The sequence below is a fragment of the Triturus cristatus genome, chromosome 11 (genome assembly GCF_964204655.1).
Source record: "Triturus cristatus chromosome 11, aTriCri1.1, whole genome shotgun sequence".
Classification (NCBI taxonomy): Eukaryota; Metazoa; Chordata; class Amphibia; order Caudata; family Salamandridae; genus Triturus; species Triturus cristatus.
The window spans coordinates 377,923,392-377,947,352 of NC_140594.1; positions in this window are offsets into that span (position 1 = coordinate 377,923,392).

Below are 23,961 nucleotides of genomic sequence, written 5' to 3' on the forward strand. Positions count from 1 at the left end.
CCTGAATTGTCTCAACCCTTTTCCTACCTACCTGTGGGTGGCTTTTCAGATTCGTCGCTGGACAAGATTCAGATCTGAAAACACTTCACCTTCTAAGCACTTTGGACTTGTTGGACTTCAATTGGGAACTAAGACTTCATCAAGGAAGACTCCTGCTGCTCCTGGTCTCGTCATCCTGCCAGTCTTCTGCATTGTCTGTGCATGTGCTTCATCTAGATTCTTCTCCAGGCCTGTGGGCATCAAAGACACCCAAAGGAATCTCCCTAGGAGTGACGGAGTCACTACGCTGCATCTGCAGGCACCCCAACTAAGCTTACCGGTCTTTTGCTCCTGTCATCCCATGGACTTCATAAGGCTCAGCAACACGTGGTCGTTCTGCAACTCCCTCGAGGCCTGCACTGTCTTCTCAGCAAGTTTGAGGCCAGTATCCCTCGTCTGAACTGCTGGAACAGCACCCCTGTGCACTGCGTCAACTTGCTGTTGCTAAGTCTTGTTAACTGTCTTCTCCAGAGATCTTCGCGCTCTAAGATGCTCCAGACTCCAGCATCTTTTCCTGTCACGATCTTCGTCTTCACCGCATCCTCTGCACCATGAGCCTGCATCTTTGGTGAGCTGCTTGAGATCCTCTTGTGACTCCTATGATTTTGGCCTGTTGGTCCTCTTGAGGGTCTTCGTTGACTTCAGTGGACTCCCCTGCTTGCTCAGGGCCTGCTATGACTCTCCTGTACTTGGTGAGTCCCTTGGACCTTGCTGGTCCCAAAGTTGCATCTCTTTCGTCTGCAACGTCTATTGCTGCTGCCAAGGCTTGATGTTGCTCCCAACGGACACCAACCACTCTGGTTCTCAGCTTCTGACATGGGACAGCTTGTGAACGGCTCCTGGTCTTCCACAGTGTCTACAAAAAACATGGGAGGGAGTGAAGAGGTAGTCTCAGAGAAAGGGCACTGGAGGTGGATGCGTCCTCCTCTAGAAATTTATACAAAACACAAGGATCCACCTGTAGACAGGTTTCAGTGGTAGTGTTCTCACAGGTTAGTGTGTGTTTCCTACATTGGTTGAAAGCACACAGTGTTTGCTTAAATACCCCTCACACACCAAAAGGGCCCTTGGTGTCATGCTTCATCATGGGGGTTTTCCCGTTCTGCTGCGGGACGGGGCGTGCTACGACCTATGACTACGCGGGAGTATTGATCTTCAGTACTATGTGTGGTGTAGGAGTTTGTGAGAGGAAGGGTCAAAGGTGAGTTAAAAAGGACCTGGCCCCTGTGGACTAGAAACTTTAATATTCCCTGGAGCTGGTCCTATTAAAAAGAGGTGAGTCGGAGAAGTCCTGCGTCAATGTGCGGACCCTCCTGTTTAAGTCAAAATGTTTCGAAGCTCTGGGGCTTCTTCATCAGGACTATAACTGCTCCCTTCTGATCTCACTGTACTAACGAGAATAATATTGATAGAGTGAAACTAATGATATATACATAGGTAAGTGAGGGTGCAAGGAATCATGCACTATATACAATACCCTCTTGGTTTTCTATATGTTAATCTGAAAAAGAAAGTGCAAATTGTTAAAGCCAGAAATGCGCTGCATCCGACGCAAATACTTGTGACCTGCAAGAAAGGTGTACTATGTGGTGAATGGTTTATCTTTAGCCATTAACAAGTATCCATATGCTGGTGCAGTGCCCTAAATGATAAAAATGACAAACATGACATACACACAATTAACAGAAAACACACGCTCTATATTCTGGTTAAAAAACGGGGAAATGAGTAGGGGATTAAGATGGTATTCCGAGTGACTACAATTTTAAAATCCATACTTAGTTTGTTTGGAGACACTGCTCCATGAGCCTCAAAAACAGGTGGGAAGGGTGTCTGAACCGAATTCTGTACATGGAAGACAAGGTTGGGAGGAGTAATAAGAATCACGATGCAAGTGATGTGGACATCCCCTGCTCCTAGGAAGTGGCTATGCCGTACTTACAGTCGTCAGTACACTGCCTCGCTCAAATATCGCCTCCCCGCGGCTCTGTGGAATACTGAGTCCGCGGAGCAGTGCCTATAAATAGTGCCACTAATTAACGAGATTGGCGCCAAAGACGTGCACTTGGGGTTGGTTGTCAATGATGCCCCTGTAGTTGTCGAAGACTACTTCCTGTGCTGGGAACTTGATCCAGATGCTAGAACGTCAACTCGTTGTCTGACTACTCGGTGTTGTCTGTTTCAGGAAATAGAATTAGGCGACTTCGCGTGGAGGTAAAATGTTCTACTCGAGGGACTGTAAAAATGTGGCATGCCCATTGAAGCCAAAGTATCGTACGTGACTCAGAAAACATGATGATTCTGTCAAGTAGACATCGGGTTAGGTTGTTTGTATATTCACCCGATTACTTCCCAAGTCTAAGGGCCTCATGTAGGTAAATAAATTTTACCGGTTCTTAAATACCGAGCCGTACCGAATCGGTAAATTAGAATCGGTAAGTTATATGTAGGTAAAAATTCGGTAACAGTTACCGATTCGGTAACATTCGGTAAATACGAATCGGAATTCACCGATTCGGTAAATACCGAGGTGATAATTACCGATTCGGAAAATACCGAGGTGGTATCTACCGAATCCGAAAATACCGAGGTGGTATCTACCGAATCGGAAAATACCGAATCGGTATGTACGGATTCGGTAAATAACATCACATGACTTGACGAAACAGCTAATCCTGTGCAACGACAGCCCACCCAACCAGGAACTGCCCACACCCAGGCAGGTGTACACAATTAGCCGAAGTGGCCACACCCAGGCAGGTGTACATAATTAGCCGACCCTGGAGAGGCTTGGAGTGCAGAGGAGAGGCAGGGAGCAGTTGCATGTGCGAGCGGGAAACGAACAGCATGTCCAGCCAGAGAACACAGAAAGACGGAGGGGAAAGGAGGAGGAAGCTCAAATTCAGCCCCAAGGAACTCCAGGTGCTGGTGGAGGAGGTGGTGAAGCAGCACCAGAAGCTGTTTGGGAGGCAATCCCTGCAAGTGCCTGAGGCCGAAAAGCGCAACATATGGCTGGCCATCCAGGCGCAGGTCAATGCTGTGGGAGTGACCCACAGGGACATTGAGGTCCTCAAAAAGCGCTGGTATGACCTGAGGATTGTGACCAAGAGGAAGATGGGCGACATCCAGAAGGAGGCCAGCCAGACCGGAGGTGGAACCAACAGGGCACCTGCCCTCACCGAACTGGAGGAGCTGGTGGCGGCCACAATCGAGCAAGAGAGCGTCGTGGGTCTTGGGGACGCCGACAGCTCTGCCAGAGCCGCAACACACCAAGGTAAGACGAAAGCACAGCAATGTAGCCTCCCCTACCCCTATCCCACATTCCCCATTGTGAAACGAGAATCACACTGCAGTCCACACGTGTCAGTGCAGACAGGCATTGCATTCCGGGAGATGTAGTCAGGGCAACACTAACCATGACGTAAATGTTACAGGGCAACAAGGCATGTCACGCACTCGAGGCACAAGGAGACAGAGGACAGATTGGAATGTGAAATGATTTATTGTGACGCTTGCAATGCAGCCCTTCGGGGACACTGAGCCAATGTTGTTTTTCTGTCCACAGATGTGACATCATGCAGTACAGGGCATGCTGCAGGGGAGACGGCACACCGGCCACAAAAATCACCTCTAGCCAGCACGAGTTCAGACCAGGGAGCAGGCCCACTTGCAGCCGCACCACCAACACAGCCAGCCTCGCCGCACACAGAGCCAGCATCACCTCACCGAGAGCCAGCATCACCACAACCACAGCCAGCATCGCCACTCATGTTCGAATCACCGGCCACATCTCCGCTTGCAGGTGTGAGAATGAGGAGGCGTCCAGCAGCCAGGCTACGAGCCTTCGACACCTCGTCAGACGACAGCATGGGCCCAGAAGACCGCACCGGGCCCCAGGAAGGGAGCCATCCCACTGTACCCCACACCTCACAGGCAGCACAGACGGGAGCAAGAGGGCGCCGCAGGTCGCGTGTCCAGAGTCCACCAGCACCCACTGACGGCCATGGTGTCTTCTTGGGGCTCGAGGGCCAAATGTTGAAGCAACAGCGCCTGCAATCAAAGGCAGTTATGTCAGTCCAGAGGCACATGCGGGTGATGAAGACAAGCTTAGTCAACATGGACACAAACATTGGCGGCATGGCTGCGGGCATTCGGGACATGTCCAAGTCAATCCAGCAGTTGTGCAGCAAATTAGATGCTGACATCGAAGCACGGCGCCGGGAACGCCAGAGAAGGGACACTACCAGCAGGGCACTCAACCGTCTGGCAACTGCGACTTCCCTACTTTGCCGGCGCTCTGTGACGATGCAGGAGGGCCTAACACAGTGCTGCAGCGACCTGTCTCGGGGGATGGTGCAGGTGACAAGTGCACTAGGGGTGCTATTGACTAGTCAGGCGTCGACAACTGCTGCAGGGGATGCTGCGGAGAGCATCGACACCAGCAGCAGCATCACACCCCCCGTCCCCGAAGCACGCAGGAGCAGCAGGCGGCTTGGGGTTGGCTCTAGTGAGGATGCACAGGCCGTGCAATCCACCACTGCAGCGCGTATGCGCAAACATTGATGTGGCCCTGCTTAGCCACTTCCCATTGGGTGACGTAACCCTGGACATACTCCTTGTATAGATGGTATATTGCCAGATTGGCCTGTTCATGTGTTCATGGCGTGGTGCCACATTAAACTACGTCATGACTTCTCACAACTCGCTGTGTCCCCTCACTTACTCAGAAATAGTTGCATGTGATCTCTGCCCGTCTCTCTCTCCCATCGATTGCAGTTGGCACTCTAGCTGCGCTGCCCTCTGGCTGGCCTGACTCATCCTCGTTGTCCTCAAAATATGTTAGTTCCACATCTGTACCTTTTTTCGTGGCAAGGTTGTGCAGCATTGCACAAGTGGCAATAATCTTGCAGCAGGTGATGGGTTTGTACTGGCGTGCGCCTCCGCTCTTGTGGAGGCAGCGGAACCTGCTCTTCAGTAGTCCAAACGTGCGCTCCACCACATTGCGTGTTGTTTTGTGGGCCACGTTGTATCGTCTCTCACTCTGGGTTGCTGGGTGTAGGTAGGGAGTGAGGATGAATGAACGGCATGCATATGCACTGTCGCCTGGATGAGTAAAAGGGAACCATCAGTTACATGCCTCTATACACTCTGATTTGCAGGTTTCAAGGGGCGTCACTGTTACTTACCCAGCAGGTATCCCTCTCCGAATTCTCCGGCACTCAGTCGTGTGTAGATCCCACTATTCTGGAAGATGTAAGAGTCGTGGGTGCTCCCAGGAAACTTTGCAACAATATCTGTGATGATGTTCCCTGCATCACAGATCACCTGCACATTGATGGAGTGGGTGGACTTCCTGTTCCTGTAGATGTGCTCTGTATCAGCTGGTGGACAGATTGGGATGTGTGTACCATCAATACAGCCGATGACATGGGGGAACTGTGCCATGTGATAAAAGTCTGTTTTTGTTTTCTGCAGTGCAGCCTGTGTGTTTGGGAAGCTGATGTAGTGGTGCATTCTCTGCATCATGGCATCCAGGAACTTCCTGAAGAAACGGGACAGGCAACTCTGGGATACACCACCCACCGCAGCTATCACCACCTGATAACTGCCGGATGCCAGTAGATGTAGGCTGCAGAGCACCTGCACATGTGGTGGTATGGCGTGCGCCCTTCTTGTTGGCTGGTCCAGGAGTGGGTGCAGGTCCCTTATCAGGTCCATGATGGTTTCGGGGTGTAGCCTGTACCTCTCATGTATCTCTGCATCAGTCAGCTGGAGTAGTGTGATGCGCTGTCTGTAGATTTGTTCCTCCCGTCGCCACACCCTCAGTCCTGCTGCCTGTAGACGTAGGCGCCTTGCAATGACGTACATGGCGGCCATGTTGTCCACGCTGTTGCATTTTGGGATTGCTTATGTGCATTGTTGATGGTTACCACCTGCTTTCAATCCGTGTTAATTACCGACTCTTATTTACCGATTTTCCTGGATTTCTTAATTACCGACTGCTCCTACATGTCATTTTAAATTTTTACCACTTCATATTTACCACTTCATATTTACCGATTCGTTAATTATGTATTCGGTAAATATGAATCGGTATTTTAGAATTCGGTAACTATGAATCGGTATTTACCGCCTCATATTTACCGAAAAGTGGTTTTTGGACTCCTACATCTCACTTGTCTGGATACCGGTCGGTAACGGCATATTTACCGAAAATCGGCCGTTACCGACCGGTATTTCGCTACCTACATGAGGCCCTAAGTGTTTATATTGTTGGACCACCCGATGCCGTGCCGAGACCAGTGGAACCCATCATTCACCCTCGGACGTTATATTCAGTGAAAAAAATAAAATTAAATTAAAGTACTAAAGCAATCTACTGAAATAGTGTACGCCTTGTGGATTACTTAATAATCCCTTGACGGCAAAGACCAGAGGTACTAGTGACATGTTCTGAGTTTCCAAGGTACGGGGTTATGATAGTGCTTGACACATTCCGGACTGATTCTCGTAGGGTAGGTGGGTTAAACAGAGGACAATGGCAACAAGGAGGTTGTAATCTAAAGGCCAAATGCTCGATTATTACTGGGACAGTTGTAGATCAAATGCAGGAGTTACTCTAAGAGCATACATTATACAGGGGTGCTGTCTCTGAGCAATGTTGCTCAATGGAGGCCAAGTTAATGCTTAGTTCTGGGCTCATGACAGTTGTCCCCAGGGTATGTCATCATTCAGACCAAGTATGTGGGTGCCCAGACGGAACACCCATTGTTGCTCTTTCTCTAGTAAGCCCTTTTTTTCATTGTTAAGTTCCACGCTGTGAGCCGGTCCTCTTCTCCAGGGCGCAGGGCATCCGGATGCAGGGGTGCCTTTTGAGATCGGATTTCACCTTACCGGGCCTCTCGTGATTATGGGGGTCTCCGTGCAAAGGCTCGAGGCGAGACCGGGAAGTCCGGGAGGGGTCAACCCACGGTAGATTCAGACTCTCGAGCACTGGTGGACCTCACTGGTATCGGTGGGCCACTTGGACTTGGGCCGTACGCGACGGGTGCAGTGATGGTTCGAGGCGTCGGATTTCTTCGTCCTCAGCAGGCTCAGAGCTTTTCTTTGTTGATGGCAGTCATTCCTCCCAGGGGCTCTGGAGGTCGCTAGCTGCAGGACAAATCGACTTTTGGTGCAGGATCTCCGGAAAGTGCAGCCGGGCCAGTAGGGCTGGGGCCAAGTCAGTTCTTCTCTGTAGTCTCCTCTGCTGTGCGACTTCTTCCATCCTTCTTCCTAGGTTGCAGGAATATGAGGAGGCAAGATTCAGGGACGCACCTTAAAACAAAATTTAGGGGCGTTATAGGGGTGTGCAGGTCGGGACCAGTGGTTCCCATCCTTGGGATGGGTACACCCCCTATTATTCCACCCTCCAGTGGGACGGAGGAATAAGCCTCTCTAATTGGCTGGGTCCCCTAATCTTGCAGATGGAGGGGACTGAGCTGTGGGCTTCACCTTGCCTCCCCCATCCGAGGGGTGGAGTTGGAATAGGTGGGCACACCGCCCCTCCTAGCTAGGTTTTTCTGCCAATTCTCCAGTCCAAAGAGGATGTCAGAGCCAGTTGCTGGGGCAGCAAAAGACAGGGACAGCTTACAAAGGCGGCAGGCCTTTGAAGCTTCCCCTTCGTGGAACTATCCCATCCTGGGGGGAGACATGACATGTCTGCCCAGGATGGGCGTTGTTTCTGAATCCATAGAGCGGAGGCTCTCTACCAAGGGGTCCAGAAACCTGTTTGAGGGTGGCAAATGGCAGGCAAGTATTCAGGAATGACACCAGGGCTGGTCGCTTTTTATAGGGCAATTCTAAGATGCCCCCGGTGTACATTTTACATTAAATCCCACACTGGCATCAGTGTAGGTTTAGTGTGCTGAGATGTTTGCTACCAAACTTCACAGATTTCAGTATAGCCATTATGGAGCTGTAGAGTTCGTAATGACCAACTACCAGACCATATACTCTTTATGGCTTTACTGCACTTACAGTGTCTAAGAATGGACTTAGACACTGTAGGGGTACAGTGCTCATCCAACTGTACCCTCACCTGCGGCTAGTGCACCCTGCTAGAGGGGTGACTTACTTAGGCCCCAGGCAGTGGGTTGTAGGCATGGCTCATAGGGATGTATATCATGTGGACTCTTTACTTTTCTCTGCGCCAAAACATAAAACACGCAGCCTGCAATGTCAGTGTGTGGGTGTTAGGTTGCAGGGCCTCTAAGGGTGACACAATAGGTGCTGCAGCCCTTAGAGGCCTTTCCTGGTCACAGTGCCCTTGGTACCCATGGTACCTTTTACAGGGGGCTTACCTGTGGCTAGAGAGGTGCCAATTGGGGGTACAAAGGTACAGTTTTGGGGAGAGAAAACATGCCAAGGGAACCTAATTTGCAGGGACCCAGAGCACATCAAGTCCAAAGGACATCAGAAACCAGGCAAAAACTGTGTGGGGGTGTATCTGAAACATAAACCCACATTTTCCTACAAACATGTATAATAAGACCTCCAAAACTCATGCCTTCAGAGGATAGGCATAAGCAGTTGCAAACTGCCAAGATGTCTGCGTTTTATGCTATGTACAATATTTCTATATATCAAATTGAAAGAAAAGAGGGAAAGGAAAAGAAAGATAAAGTGTTATGTGCAGTACTCCTATATGGCCCAAAAATGTTTATTCTACCACATACTTTAAAACCCTTGTATTCCTACTGAGAGAGATGGAACATGTCCAACAGCTATCATCATGTACAACTTTTCGAACTATTATATTCATATTGAAGATGAGGTAAAATAGAGGTGCACCCGACAGAGAGAAATGTTCTGTCTCAAGTGAACATACAGTTCGGCATCTGTACTTCTGTACCCACTATTTACAATTGGTAGAACATGGGTCTTATCTCCGCGGTTCGTTCTCTCTGTCACCACCTCTTGCATGAGATCTGATATACTTAATTCCATAATATCGGAAAGTTGCCACTAATTGCTCATGACGTTTCTGAAAGTGACAAGCCTTGGGGTAGTATATATATATATATATATATATCTATCATGCTCTATTTGGTAGGTCTGCCTGGAGAAGACTGCTAGCAGCGATGCATGTTTTAGAAATGGTAAGACCTCTTATTGAAACATGGAACAAAGTAGCTATAAATTATAGACTTGTACCTTTTTCCCACCCTTCACTCTACATCATAATTCAGAATACAAACTAGCAGTTCTGGTGCTGATTTCCATAAATGTAAAGATTGAGAAAGTAGATGTCTGAAAGACATCACTAGGGACAGAAAGATGTAAACATTTGTGGTCAGTAAGGTACATTTTGCAATAAATGAATTGGACAGAATGCAATACTTTTAGTTACATCCTTGGGCTCTGTCACTAAACAATAATATGGTGGCGACAAGAAAACTAACATAATTTGAGAAACTGTTTCAAATGTTATCATCACAGTCTTATATGAGTGATGTTGTCCCTCCATTCCTTGGATGAGTGTCCTAAATAATAATGGTTAAACAGCGGTATGGAGATGTTAACCTATGATCTACTCAGTCATAGAAGTAAATTTGAAATTATTCAGAAACCTTTGTTTCTCCCAGGGGGTCCTTGTCAATACTTACAAGCATTGAATTGCCCATCCCACATGCAGAATCCAAGAGCACTTTACCAGATATATGCAGAAAATGTATATGTGTTCATCTGTACAAAGCGCTTTTTAGTTTAAAAGCAAGGTTAAGCAGAAAAAACGAGTGTTTTTTACATCCTATTAAAGACTAATAGTGGGCAAATTTAATTCATCTTTCATGTAAAAAGGCCTCCAAGTAAATTTGTTACTACATTAAGTACAAGATCACATCTTTCGCAAACCTTTTTGAAAGGAAAACGGAAGGTAATAAAGGGTAATACCAGAAGAAAAGCTGCACTAAGCAGGCAGTGAAAAACTGTCACTGTGCTTAATTACAACACACTCTCTCCAGTGTTTCATCATACCTAAGAGATGAGAGTTAGGGCAGTCCCTTTTTCCAGCTTGTGGCAACAGCATTCTGGAACTCCAAGTGAGACCTTTTCTTGGTTTTTCTGAATTGAAAACCTTTTCAAACCTTCTGAAATCGTCTCACTCGACTTTCCTTATGACTAAAAGTATTGTTTATTTTTTGACAATCTTTTATCTTCCCGTAAGAAGCCTTCCCTATTTGCCTAGGAGAAGAAAAATGTCTTCACCTGCCTGTGGGATGAAAAAAAGCTCATACAGACCTCTGTGATGTATGTGAAGTCTGCCTTCCAGAGAATAACCACCCTGAACTTTTTGATCAGTGTCAGAAGATGTCCAAGAGAACCGTAGAGGACAGGCAGAATATTAGGCTCTATGGCCTACAGTAGAGACCTCACAAGGCTTCATTGCACACGGAGGGCAAGGAGAGAGAGTGCCCTTTACCTCTGCTCCCCTACTTCCTCATAGAACACTTTAAGGAGTGGATCCAAAAAGAGGCATAAGCAGCAGAAAAGACATTCTTGCCGTTTGACGTCAAGGTCATAGACGTCAAGAACTGGTATGGTGTCACCCTGGTCACTGTTGAGACATGAACTCCCCTGATATTGCGACATTCAATGTTGAAATTCACATGCACGCTCAACATTGAGACCTTTTTTAAGGTTAGTACCTCCTTCGACGTCACCACCTAAGGGGAAGACTCTATCGACATCGAGATCACCTCCAAGGGGAAAACTGTTTCCTCCTTTAATGTAACGGCACCATAGACTGTGTCCATCACCATAGAGATCAAAAATTTCAGTGGAGTAGCTTTGTCTTCTCAAGAAGAGAAGGGTGCTGGGATCATCTGACTTGAAGTATGTCAAAACGTGATTTGATTTTTGGTGTTTTTAATTTGAGGATTAAGGAGTTCATTGCGGGTCTTGGTTGATGATCGCTTCAGTGCTTCTTGCAGTACGTGATCCGGGTATCCACGAGATCTGAATCTTTTCATTAAAGTATCCATTTGTGTGTTGGTTCTGATGGGATTTGAGACGATTCTTTTGATTCTGAGCATTTGTGAATACGGGAGATGTTGTTTGAGGGGTAAGGGATGAAAGCTGTGATAATGGAGAGTGTTGTTTCTGTCCGTGGTTTTCCTGTACAGATCTGTTTCAAAACCGGTGGAAGATCGTGTGATGTTAACGTCCAGAAATGTGATGGAATGAGGATTGGTGTTGGAAGTGAACTGTATACGTTGATCGATATGATTGAGTTGTTCCAGCTGGTTTTCTAGGATATCAACGGGGCCCTTCCATACGATGAAGATGTCATCAATGAATCTCAAATACAGCTTTAGGTGGTCAGTCCATGCTTCGATCGAAAGGATGTTATCTTCTTCGAACCGATTCATGAAGATGTTGGCATACGCTGGGGCTGCGCAATTTCCCATGGAAGTGCCCGTTAGTTGCTGGAACCATTCGCTGTTGTGTTGAAAGTAACTGTGTAGGAGAGTGAATTGCATCAGTTCCATTAGAAAGACTTGTAGATCCTGTGGGTAATTGGATTGTAGTAGTGCTTGTTCAATGGCTTCCAAACCGGATTGATGAGGGATGGATGTGTATAGGGAATTGACGTCCACTGTACATAGGGTGATGTTTTCGTCTTCAGTGATTGTTATTTCATGTAGTTTGATGAGGAAATCAGTTGTATCCTTAATGAATGATCTCATGTTGTTGACACTGGGTTGCAAGTGGCGGTCGAGATATTTGCCCACTGGCTTATGTAGGCTTCCTCGTGTGGTGACTATTGGTCGACATGGTGGTCTAGTCGGGTTTTTGTGAATTTTGGGTACCATGAATATAGTAGGGCTTTTTGGGTTTGGTTGTATGAGGAATTTCTTGACCTTCTCATTGATGGTGCCCGTTTCAACGGCTTTTTGAATCAGAAGTTGTAAAATTCCCATGTATGATGCTGTGGGATTAGATTCCAATTTCATGTAAGTATTCGTATCATGTAGGTGGGCCAATACTTGAGAATTGTAGTAGTTGGTGTTGAGGATAACAAGTGCTCCTCCTTTATCAGCCTTGGTGCAAATGATGTCTGGATTCCGTGCGATGGCTTTAATGATGCCCAACTCTTTGTTGGTGAGATTCTGGGGTTTAGGTGCCTTTTTGGAGTTGAGTTTCGCGATGTCTTTTTTCACTATGGATTCAAACAGATCGAGACTCTTATGGCTGACTGGTGCCATGTAGGTGCTTTTAAGTTGTAAACCCATGAGGGGATCTTGTTCTTGTTCCTTGGTAGGTTTTAGGACGTTGTCAAAAAAATGGTGTAATCTAAGCTTTCTCATTAATTTGAAGAAGCTGATGTCAAGTTCAAGCGTGTTGCTGCCTGAGGTTGGCACAAAAGACGTCCCCTTTTGTAGGATTTTCAATTGGATGACACTGAAATGATGATCAGAGATGTTGATAACTAAGTTCTCTGCTGGTTCATTCGTTTCTGCCGGTCCTTCTTGGCCGAGGTTGTACGGGTTTGGGGTTGGTCCTTTTCTTTTTCTTTGGTTTTTTCTACTGCTCCTCCTGGGTCGTCTTGTTCTGTGTGGCCTACTTCTAAAAAAGAAGAAGAAGAGGAAGACGTTTCTTCGGAGGTTAAGGTGGTTGAAGTAGTAGTTGATGTTGTGGGTGTATCGGTTGGGACCGTGGTTTGTGGTGCACTATCTCTGGGTGTATATCTTCTGGGTTGTTGAGTCCAATCACTGTCTGAAGATGAGGTATCAGTGTTGGCTGAATTGGGTTTATTTTGTCGACGTTTTGCGTATATTTCAGCCCAGGAGTATACTTCTCCCATCTTGTAATCTGTTGTATCCCTGCGAAATTTACGAATTTTGCGTTCGTTGACTTCCGCTGTATGCTTGGCTAGTTGAATGTTGATGTTCTCAAGTGTGTTGGTAAGCTCCTCTGGTGTTAGGGACTTCTGTAGCTCATTTTTAATATCGTTGATATCCTTGGTGAGTTCTTCTAAGATGGATGACAATTCTTCAATAATCAAAAGGATTAAGTCTAACGAACATTTGTTCAAAATCGCAAACCACTTGTCTTTGAATTTCTGTTGATTCTTACAGAGCGAGGGTTTCAATGGTACTCTAAGGCCCCTTGGTATTCTTTGTGCTTTATGGTGCCTGATCATAGTACTGGCGTGTAAGCGCTGATTAATTTCTTTTTTGGAAAGGTAGAGGAGTTGACGGATGTTCTGTTCTTTGGTGTTGTGACTGGGGTATGTGGTTGAATCCTCGTGTATGAGGGCGTAGATTCTGGCGGCTTCGTCATGCCCAAAGGCGAATGTTTCCGCTCTTGTATCCGTAAGATGTGAAATTTCGTCAAATTGCATGGTAGCTTTGGTGGAGTGCTGCGTGCTAGGAGTCGGACTGGATTATGCTGAAAAAGAAAGTAGTACGCGCACTTCCTGAAATTGCCAGAAATTCTTTGCAGGTGTACCATGCTCACGGGGTATCACTCTCCGAGGTGGAGTGTAAGTGTAAACATGCAAAAGCACCCCCAATGATTTGGGGTGTGTCCCCCAGGCACTGGTTGAAGTCCGCACATGCGGTTTCTAGTTTTTGGAGCGAAAGAAGTTCATCACAAGTTGGAGTTTTCACAAAGTGAAACTTTACTGTTTTCTATTCCTTCATAGAAAATCAAATGTAATTTTTAGTCCATGAGCAAAAATATCTCCATTATGATTTACAATTACATTGTCGTTCCCAATGCATTTCGGCAAGACTGCCTTCGTCAGGGGAAATCTACAAATAATCATACATATCATGAGTGTGATATACGAGGATACAGTGTACATGGTTGGCCGGCGGTAAGTGCTGGTTAAAAGGTGAATTAGTGAACCTATATTATGTTTGTCCAACACTTTAAATCACCCTAGCGTGTCCACAGTCTCTTTTTTTACACAGCTATTCACCACACTCGCATAGTCTGTTTTCACCCTCTAACGTACCGAACCCGCACCACGTGATCACACTTTTTTAGTCTCAGCACGAGATTCGACACTAACCACACCAATGAGCCCGCGCATCCAAGCTCTGCGCATTCGGTAAGAAAATACAACTTTATAACATTACTTTACTTTAGGACCCGTTTGAGCATTTTTTAACACAAGTCACACCCGTTACCGTCAATAGTACAACCTTGTTCGTCACACTTGATACCTTTCACAACAAGATCTCGACCGTTACCTTGCATGCCACTTTCTCGTTATTTTTTCTCAAAACACCTCCTATTAACACACCGCACCCCCGGAGGACATTTATTACTCCACCACATCCCACTATTAGCCGTACGTTACCCACCCCTCCGCTAACCCATCATCCACATATATATATCTATTTATTCGTTCACTGTTAAGGAATATATGTTCACTAATTCACCTTTTAACCAGCACTTACCGCCGGCCAACCATGTACACTGTATCCTCGTATATCACACTCATGATATGTATGATTATTTGTAGATTTCCCCTGACGAAGGCAGTCTTGCCGAAATGCATTGGGAACGACAATGTAATTGTAAATCATAATGGAGATATTTTTGCTCATGGACTAAAAATGACATTTGATTTTCTATGAAGGAATAGAAAACAGTAAAGTTTCACTTTGTGAAAACTCCAACTTGTGATGAACTTCTTTCGCTCCAAAAACTAGAAACCGCACGTGCGGACTTCAACCAGTGCCTGGGGGACACACCCCAAATCATTGGGGGTGCTTTTGCATGTTTACACTTACACTCCACCTCGGAGAGTGATACCCCGTGAGCACGGTACACCTGCAAAGAATTTCTGGCAATTTCAGGTAGTGCGCGTACTACTTTCTTTTTCAGCCTTTACAACAGCCCCTACAAGACTAGTGGCACCTGGCTTCATGCGACTGGCAGAACAAGTTGAGACTAACTAAAGAAGCAATGTAATTGTTCCCACGGTGGTGTGGGTCAGCCAGTCTATTGAAAGGTATTCCTTTTCATCAGGATGTTCTAATGCAGACCATAGAGAAAGATGCTTCTCTCCTAGGCTGGGTTGCTCAAATGGTCCAGCTGCAAATACAAGGGACATAAAGGAGGAAAGCTCATATCATATATAAACCTGTTGAGAGCTGTCCATCAGGCATTCCCTCCATTAACAGATCGAAAACCCTCCATGCTAAGACAGACAACCCAACCACAGTGTATTATCTGAATAAGCAGAAAGAGCCCACTGAAATCATTTCCCCTGGAAGCTCATATCATTTGGAAATGACTTTCAGCAAGTGATCTAAGCATTAGTACAGTCCATCTACCTAGGGTACATAAGGAAAATCACATCACACGCTGAGGCAGTAGCCCGTTGAATAGTTATATCTATGTTTATTTGTACCAGATCAGGGATTCTTGTCTAACCATACTACTTTTCTACCCCAAATCTGGGCAATTTCAAGAACTGGATGAGTTGGGCTGAATGAGATAGTCTATGATGACGCATCTCACATTAAGTGAGTGAGCCTCCCTTCATCCAATTCTTGGAATTGTCCAGATTTGCAGTAGGAAAGTAGTACAGATAGACAAGAATCTCTGACCAGTTAAAAATAAACTTAGGTATACCTATTCAGTGGGCTCCCACATCAACGTGTGTGGGGTGATGTATTATTAGAGGCAGACGCAGGGTCTGGTTCAGCCTCTTTGTCTCGCTTAGTGATAAAGAGAGTCCATAAAGACCGGACAGGCTTGCTCACATGGTAGATAGAAAAAAACTGAATCTGATAGAGACTGTTAGTTGAAGATTCCTTATCTTCAAATTTCACCAAGGCATCAGTCTTGATCCAGAGATGTTTTCTTCAGCAGTACCCCTATGCGTCGTTAGGTGGTGTTGGTCAACTCCGCGCCCATCGTTGGTGTCGTTGGTGCTGGGATGACGTCACAGGATGCCGGCCATGCACGCTGACGTCAGGTCATTCTTTTTCCGTGCCTGTCTAAGCGCATATCCGGAGATTGATACCCCTTAGTTGTTTTATGGCTAGTCTTTTTTTGACTTTTGTCAACTTTTTTCAAGTCTTCGAACTTCGGGTGCATTTGGGGTTGTCCCAGCATTGGACCAGCTACAAGCCTTGCAGCTCCTGTCAACTGGCGATGTCAGTGACAGATCCGCACCTCATGTGCCTTTGATGTCTGGAGCGTGACCATGACACAAAGCTGTGCTCCAAGTTCTGGGCCATGAACTCGAAGGCTTTGCAGTGGCTATCCCGAAAGCTGCTGAAGGCCTTGTGCTCCGCTCCGCGTTGCTCCCGTTTGCGTTCGAGTGAAAGGTCTCAAGGGAGTTCTTCGCGTAAGTCAGGGAATCACAAGAAGTCAAAGAAGCACAGGCGTTCTTCAACTTCTCCCCATTAGTCGGCTGACACGATGCCCAATCCCGAGTGTCGTCGCTCAATGGCTCCATCTCTGATGCCTGCTTCCAAGATGGCTCCACGTTTCCCTGCCTTTCCATGAGCAGGAGCGTGTCCTGCACAGATTCAGAAATTTTATGAGGCCTTGTACCTCATCTTTGGGTAGCCCAGTTCTGCCGGCTCGCCTTCTGGCCCCATGGAGTCAGCCGTGTGCCCTGGGACTTCGACGCCAGTGGTTCCGGCTCAGGAAGGTCCCCGTGGATCCAGGCCTCAAACTTCCCTGATGACGACCATCCAGGCGTCCACTGTGCCGCCGGTTGGCGCTGACCCCATCCTCATCCCCAAAGTGGACACAGAACTGGACCAATGTCAATCGAAGTCTATTCCGATGCCGGAAGGGACTTTCGTCCCTGTGTTCATTCCTGCCATCCTTTTGGGCCGGAAGGTGAGGAAGAGGACTAGGAGGGACCAGTGGACCCTTTAACTGACCAGCTTGAGGAACCAGACTGGCAAATGGACCTGGGTGATGCCAGTGGTCTGGACACGTCCGCTGACACTGTCTTACTTTCTCCCCCTACCGTGGCTACGGAGGAGGGAGCTTCCTATGACTGTGGTGGTGAGGAGGGCTGCCGAAATCGGTGGCAGTCAGGACTAACCTCCTGACAGAGGTGCTTCAGCATGTAGCTTCCTCTTCTGAACTCCAGTTACCGTTCAATGAAGCCCTCACGGATGTCCTTCTGGGCACATGGTCCTAGCCATACACAGGGGCTCCTGTGAGTAGGACAATTGGCTGCCGCCATTGCCCGCTCTGAGCAACCCAGCGTTCCTGACCCAACACCCCTCCCCTGAGAGCTTGGTAGTCCAAGCCTCTTCATCAAAAGGCACATTCCCTTTTGCTTCCCGCGATAGGGAATTTAATAAGCCTGACCACCTTGGGAAGAAGATGTTATCTTCCTCCAGCTTGGCATTGCGGTCGGTGATTGCTGCATGCCCCTTGGGCCGATGCTTCCATACTATTTGGGATACAGTCGCACAGGTGCTGCCTCAGTGCCTGGAGGAGGCCCAGGCCATTCTCTCTCAAACAGTTGCAGACGGGAGAGACACAGCCAAATTCTCCATAAGATGTGGACTGGGTACCTGTGTCTCACTGGGCAGAATGAATGCCACGTCAGTAGCCATTTGACGCATTGCCTGGTTGAGGACTTCTATTTTTTTTTTGTGTGTTGTATTTCTTTTAATAAGTATTCAAAACAATTGGATACATAAAACAAAGTAGGATTGTACATACGCGGATCTGCGTTACATGCACATAATCATCTTCACCCAGGTACAGACATGTAATATGTCGCCATAGAGTTGACACATTGATCCTACGTATAACAATCTACACTGCAAACTGGGGGTGGTATGGGTAAAGGGGGAGGGTAGGGTAAAAACATGAGGGGGGAGTATGTATGTGCCTGTACAATTCCACTTTCTTGCCTCCTCCCCTACCGGGCTGGATGAAGCTACCACTCTACCTTAGCTCGCGCCCCACTGCCCCTTGTCCCCACAGGATGCTTGGAGATGAGTATGGGTTGTTTTGTTAATGCCTTGTTCTCTATTTGAAGGGCGAACCGGAGAGCCAGATCCAGGGGTGTGGGGGAGGAAGACGCGGATATGCACTGGCGGGAGAACACTGACAAAATACGAGATCTATGATAGTTCGGCAGCGTGTCAGTCTGACCTTGTGGTCCTGTGGCAGCACAGGTTGTATGTGTATGTATGGGTGTGCCAAAGGGGGGGGATTTGTGGAAGATGGGAGGGGAAAATAGCGCCTGATAACAATAATAATAATGATGGTAGTGAAAATAACGGTAATAATAATAGTAACAATGATAATGATAATAGTACTGAGAATAAGGCTGAGAATACCGAAGCAGAACGAAAGAAGGAGGAATAGAGGAGTGAATGAATGGAAGTGAATAGAAGAGTAGAGTGGTAAGCGAGTGGGTCAAAGGGTGAAGTTGAGGGGCATGGTGACGGCTTCTAGAGCCGATGTGGCCCGCTATGCATTCAGTCACCAGAGCCCGCAGTAGGCACTTCTGCATTCGTGTCCAGTGCCTCTATGCGTAGGAAGGGTGTCCATATCTCTAAAAGGTGTCTGATTGATCCTGTAAGTTGTATATTATCCTCTCATGGGAAGCCTTTTGAATCATAGCTGCCAGCCAGGACTTTTGTGTCGGGGTGGGGGTGTCACGGCCCTCCATTGACGCAGTATGCAGAGTTTGGCCGTAGCCAAAGCTGTATGAAAGAGGCGGCGTTGCGGTCTTGATAGGTCCGGGAACCGCTGCAAGTCATGCAGAAGAACTTCAGGGGGCGTAAGCGGTAGGCAGAGTAGCATGGTAGCGCTCAGGGTCTGTCCTACATACTCCCAAAAGGCCTGCACTGAGGGGCACTCACAGATGATATGTGTTATGTTGGATCGGGAGTTAAGACATCTCCAGCAGTTGGCATGTGGGAGAAGACCCGCTCTGCGCAATTTTATGGGTGTCTAGTACCAGTCCTGCAAAACTTTAAAAAGGCTGAATTTAATCTCTGCCTCTCCTGCGCCCTTATCCAGGACTTCTAAGATATCCGTCCATTTGTCATCCTCGTATGTGATCGCCAACCATTCCTGCCATCTGGCACGTAGCGTCTGTGCCAAGGGGGTCTAGAAGCGGTGTGCTGATAGTACCCCATAGAGGCTGGACATTACCCCTTTGTACCTCCCCCAGGTAAGGAGGAATGACAGCACTGGTGATGAAGACAAGTTCCATGGGGGAGGGGGGCAAGCACTGCTTCAGACAGTGTTGTAGTTGGGTGTATCTGCAGGACTGTGTTGCAGGAAGACTGGACTCCTCCTGTCACACCCCGCGCTTTATGTACTCTGGGGATCACACTACAGTACCCAGAGTGCACCAACTTGGTATAGAGTAGGAAGTTCTGGATTGGCCTTTCCTGTGTGTGCCCATTGGTTCAGGGGGATCAGCAGATGCGCACTAGGAAAGAAAAGAAGGCGAGACAAAAGGAGCGCTGATTGGCTTACTTTTGTTGTGAAGTCGGACCACGCCCCTTTGTTCGCGTTTCCTTTATTCCCCGGTTTTCGGAGAAGTGGAGCTCTCTGTGCGGCGTTGAGTTACACTTTTGAAGGCAGACCACGCCCCCTTGTTCGCTTTTGCTTCGTCTCCCGACGTTTCTTTTTTCTCCGGTTTTCGGAAGATTGGAGTTCCAGAGCGGCGGCAACTATTCTATTCTATTCTATTCTATTGTTTTGGTAGAGCGCAACAGCTGCCCCAGCAATGAGGCGTCCCGGCGCTAGAAACCCAGATCCAAGTCTGAGAGGAGAGTAGGACTAGGGGGGTTACAGGCAAGGGAATAGAAACGTTTTCACAGCTTTCCGGAATGCTGGTAGGCTGTCTATAGAACGGATATGTTGTGGCAGGTCATTCCACAGCTTGGCTCCGAGGAACCTAAAGGAGCGGCCGCCCATGCGTCTGAGTTTTATTCGAGGAACGCAAAGAAGATTTCGGTTGGAAGATCTGAGGGTCCGTGCCGGGACGTAGGGAGTGAGGAGGGGTTGAAGCAAGGGAGGGGTGTTGAGTCTGAGAATTTTGAAGGACATAACAAGGGTCTTGAATTTGATTCTAGAATCAACGGGTAGCCAGTGTAATCTTTTGATGGTCGCTCTGGCTGAGCATCTGCGGGGGAGGCCGACCAGAGTTCTAGCCGCGGAGTTCTGCACACGTTGGAGACGTGCTATCTCACATTTGTTGGCACCAAGAAGGAGTACATTGGCGTAATCTAGTCGCGAGAGGATGGTAGCTTGAATAATTAGTTGTCGGGTTTTGGCGTTGAAAAAGCCTAGAATGTAGCTGAGGCTTCTTAGTAGGCCAATGCAGGTGCCGGCCACTTTCTTGGTGTGGGACCGGAAGTTGAGTGAGTCGTCCATCCAGACGCCCAGGTTTTTCACTAGTTTTTTTGGGGGGGGGATGGTGCCCAGGGAAGACGGCCACCAGTGTTCATTCCAAAGGTTGGTGTTATTTCCCAGGAGAAGAACCTCTGTCTTTCCGCCGTTAAGCTGGAGACAGTTCATTGTCATCCACTGGGCAACTGCAGAAAGTCCGTTTTTGAAGTTAGAGGAAAGATTGGAAGGACCTTCTGAGAGAGCGATGGCCAGCTGTGTATCATCGGCGTATGATACTATTGTCAATCCCCATTCTTTGGCCACTGCCGCCAAAGGCTGGACGTAGAGATTAAAAAGGGATGGGCTCAGTGTAGAGCCCTGCGGGACTCCCTGTGTAATGGGGTGGGGTTTGGATAGGAAGGGAGGGGCGGAGACTCGAAAGGATCTGTTTTCGAGGAAAGATCTGAACCAGTTCAAGGCATGATCAGTTATTCCCGAGGCCTCCAAACGATTGAGAAGGATGGTATGGGATACCGTGTCAAAGGCCGCGCTAAGATCCAGAAGGATCAGCGCAGCGCTTTGACCGGCATCTAAGATCGTTCGGAGGTGCACTGTGGTGGTTAAGAGAGCTGATTCAGTGCTATGACCTGGTCTAAACCCGTTTTGCGTTGGGTCCAGGATGTTGTTTTTGACCAAGTGCTGGGACAGGGAGCTGTTGACATGAGCTTCAGCGAGTTTAGACAGCCATGGGAGCAGGGAGATAGGACGAAAGTTCTCCGGTTTAGATGGGTCTAGAGTGGGTTTCTTGATGATGGGCGAGACCCAGGCTTGCTTCCAGGCTGAAGGTACGCACGCTGAAGTGAAGGAGAGGTTCAAAATGGCGGTAAGTGTTGGTAGAAAGAAGTTGAGTGACTCCAGGAATTGGGCCGGGCGCATAGGGTCTGCAGGGGAACCAGATTTGACCTTTTTGCATAATCTGAGGAGGATATCATCGGTGATTTCTGGGATGTGCGTCATGTTCGAGTAATTGGGGGAGGAGGAAGTGCTGGTAGTGCTAGGGACGGGCTGAGGGAAAGAGGTGTAAATCTTCCGTATTTTATCGACGAAAAAACTGGCGAGGTCTTCGCACTGCTGCTCGGAGGAGATAGTAGGGAGGGGGGCTTTGCTGCTCTGCAGTTCTTGTACTAGTTTGAAGATTTCTTTAGCAGGGATGGGGCTAGAGTCGATCTTGTCGGCGTAAAAGGCAGAACGTGCCGCACGGATGGCTTTGTGATACGTTTTCTGTAAACCTAGATATTTTGCTTTGTCTTCTAAGTTGTAGTCTCTGCGCCAAAGGCGTTCTGCCTTTTTGCATTCTTTGCGTAGATTTTTAAGGATATCGTTGTACCAGGGTTTAGATGGAGAATTGCGGCCTTTGGCCCATTTAGCTGGAATGAGACTGTCTAGTCCGCCCGTGATCCATTCTTGAAATGCGCTGTAGTTAACATTGATATCGGAATGGGTATCCAGGTGGAAGTCCCCTAAGGTCGTATGCAGGTCGTTAGGAGATAGTTTATGCCATGGCCTTTTTAATCGGCGAGTCGAGGCCGTGTTGTGTCTGTTTTTCCTAACCGGAGTGGCCACTTTGATGAGGAAGTGGTCTGTCCATCCCATTGGTAAGGGTGGCTCTGAAGTAAGTTTCTCTAGGTTTGAGAAAACTGGGTCTAAGATGTGGCCGGCTGAGTGGGTTGGAGTGGAGATGAAGGAGTTGAGTTGCAGTGCAGAGAGATCTGCAAGGAGCGTTTTGATCGTGGGGTCATTTAGCTGGTCGAAATGAAGATTAAGATCTCCCAGAATTGTGAAGTTGGAGTATTTAGTTATTAAGGAAGTTGTTGTCTCGAGGAGGGCCTCAATGAATTTTGAGGTAGGGCCAGGTGGGCGATAGATGTAGAGACCCGATACCGTGAAGTTAGAATTTATGGTGATTTTAAAATGGGCGCATTCGGAGTTAGGCAAATCTTCCTTAACAAATGTACAAGAATATCTTTTTTTATAGATTATGGCGATACCGCCTCCTCTTCCATCTCTGTTAATGGTTGACATCAGATAGTCGTCTGGTAGCGTGAGGTTGGGGATGGTGGAAGTACCATCCCATAACCATGTTTCACTTAGGAAGAGGATATCTGGATTTTCCTCTAGGATGAGTGTGTTAACCTCAGGGTGATGTTTGGCTAGTGATCTCACGTTGAGGTGGAATATCGAGACGACGGTGTTATTTTCCGGAGCTAGGAGCTGTTGGATGGGGTGGGGTTCAGTCGTAATGAAAGTGCAGGTTTGGCATTGTAGGCAGGTGCGGCCGGGACTACCTACAATGTTGGCACAAGACCGTCCAGGGTTCAGTCCAAGTAGTAGTTCTCTGTCATAGGAAAGGAGTGGTGACGAGATTGGACCAGGGGGACTGGCGAGAGGCGATGACTTGGCGATGACTAACGCTTCGGGCAGCTGAATTTGTGCAGTCTGCTTCCTATTTTTGTGAATTAGACTCTCCCTTGGATGTGAGAGCTGCGGTTTGAGAGATTCATGTAGGATCCTGAAGGCGTCCTCATATTAGAGCGATCTCTGTATTTCCCTGCCTTTTCCCTGTTTCTCTCCACACTCTACGGACGCAATTTTTTTTTTTTTGCCTAAAGTTTGGGATACTTGTTCTGTTCTTGTTTGGTGACCTGTTTATGGAGGCTCATTTCCTTCGTAGCTTACTTTTGGGTACTAGTCTTTCGTGACCTACATCTGCAAAGGTCAGTGCACTGACGATGATCTTTTACTCTCACAATTATTGTATTGGGTGTTACCTTCGAAGAGACATTCATTACGTGGCGAATGTATAGCCAGTTTCTTGGATTTTATTTTGAATGCCTACAGATAAGTCAGTTCCAGGCGAGCCCTTGGGAATGCACAGGGAACGCTAATTCATTCTACAACCTAGTTTGTTTTTAGAGTTGTGGGGAGGGGAATAATATATGTCAGTAACAACTTTTCCGTTTGTGTATTACAGGCTCCGCATTAAGTGCCTTTCAGAAGTTAGATTGGCCATCTGGTGCTGTTTCCAGACCTGAGTGGCCCTTCTCTTTTTTGTCTCTTCCCTCCCGTGGGACAGTTGCTATCCTTGGAAGTTATATCCTCTGAGTGGTGCTGTCTTTTGGGAGAGTGGGGATCCTTCTTCGCTTCTGTGGAATTAATACTACTTGTTGGCCTGGTCTTGAATCGTGAAAGAAAGCCAAGCCCACGAATTGAATTCCACCTGAGCGAAGATGGAAAAAGGGGCAACATTTGATTCAGGAACAGAATGTTTGCTTTCCCTAGAAACACAGAATCTGACCATGTATGAGTTAGCCTCTGTAGTAGTGAACTTACAGGCTGAACTTAGAAATCTTAAAGGTGAAAATCAAAGATTACAAATTGAAATAGCTCAGTTTAAAACACAAAAATCCTCAGAGACTCCTCCTCCCGGTTTTCACTACAAGAGCAAGAAGAGTTACAACCTGCACGTTTCACCGTCCCTTCTCCTACAGCTACACACAGTTAGACTGCATCACAACCTGTTAA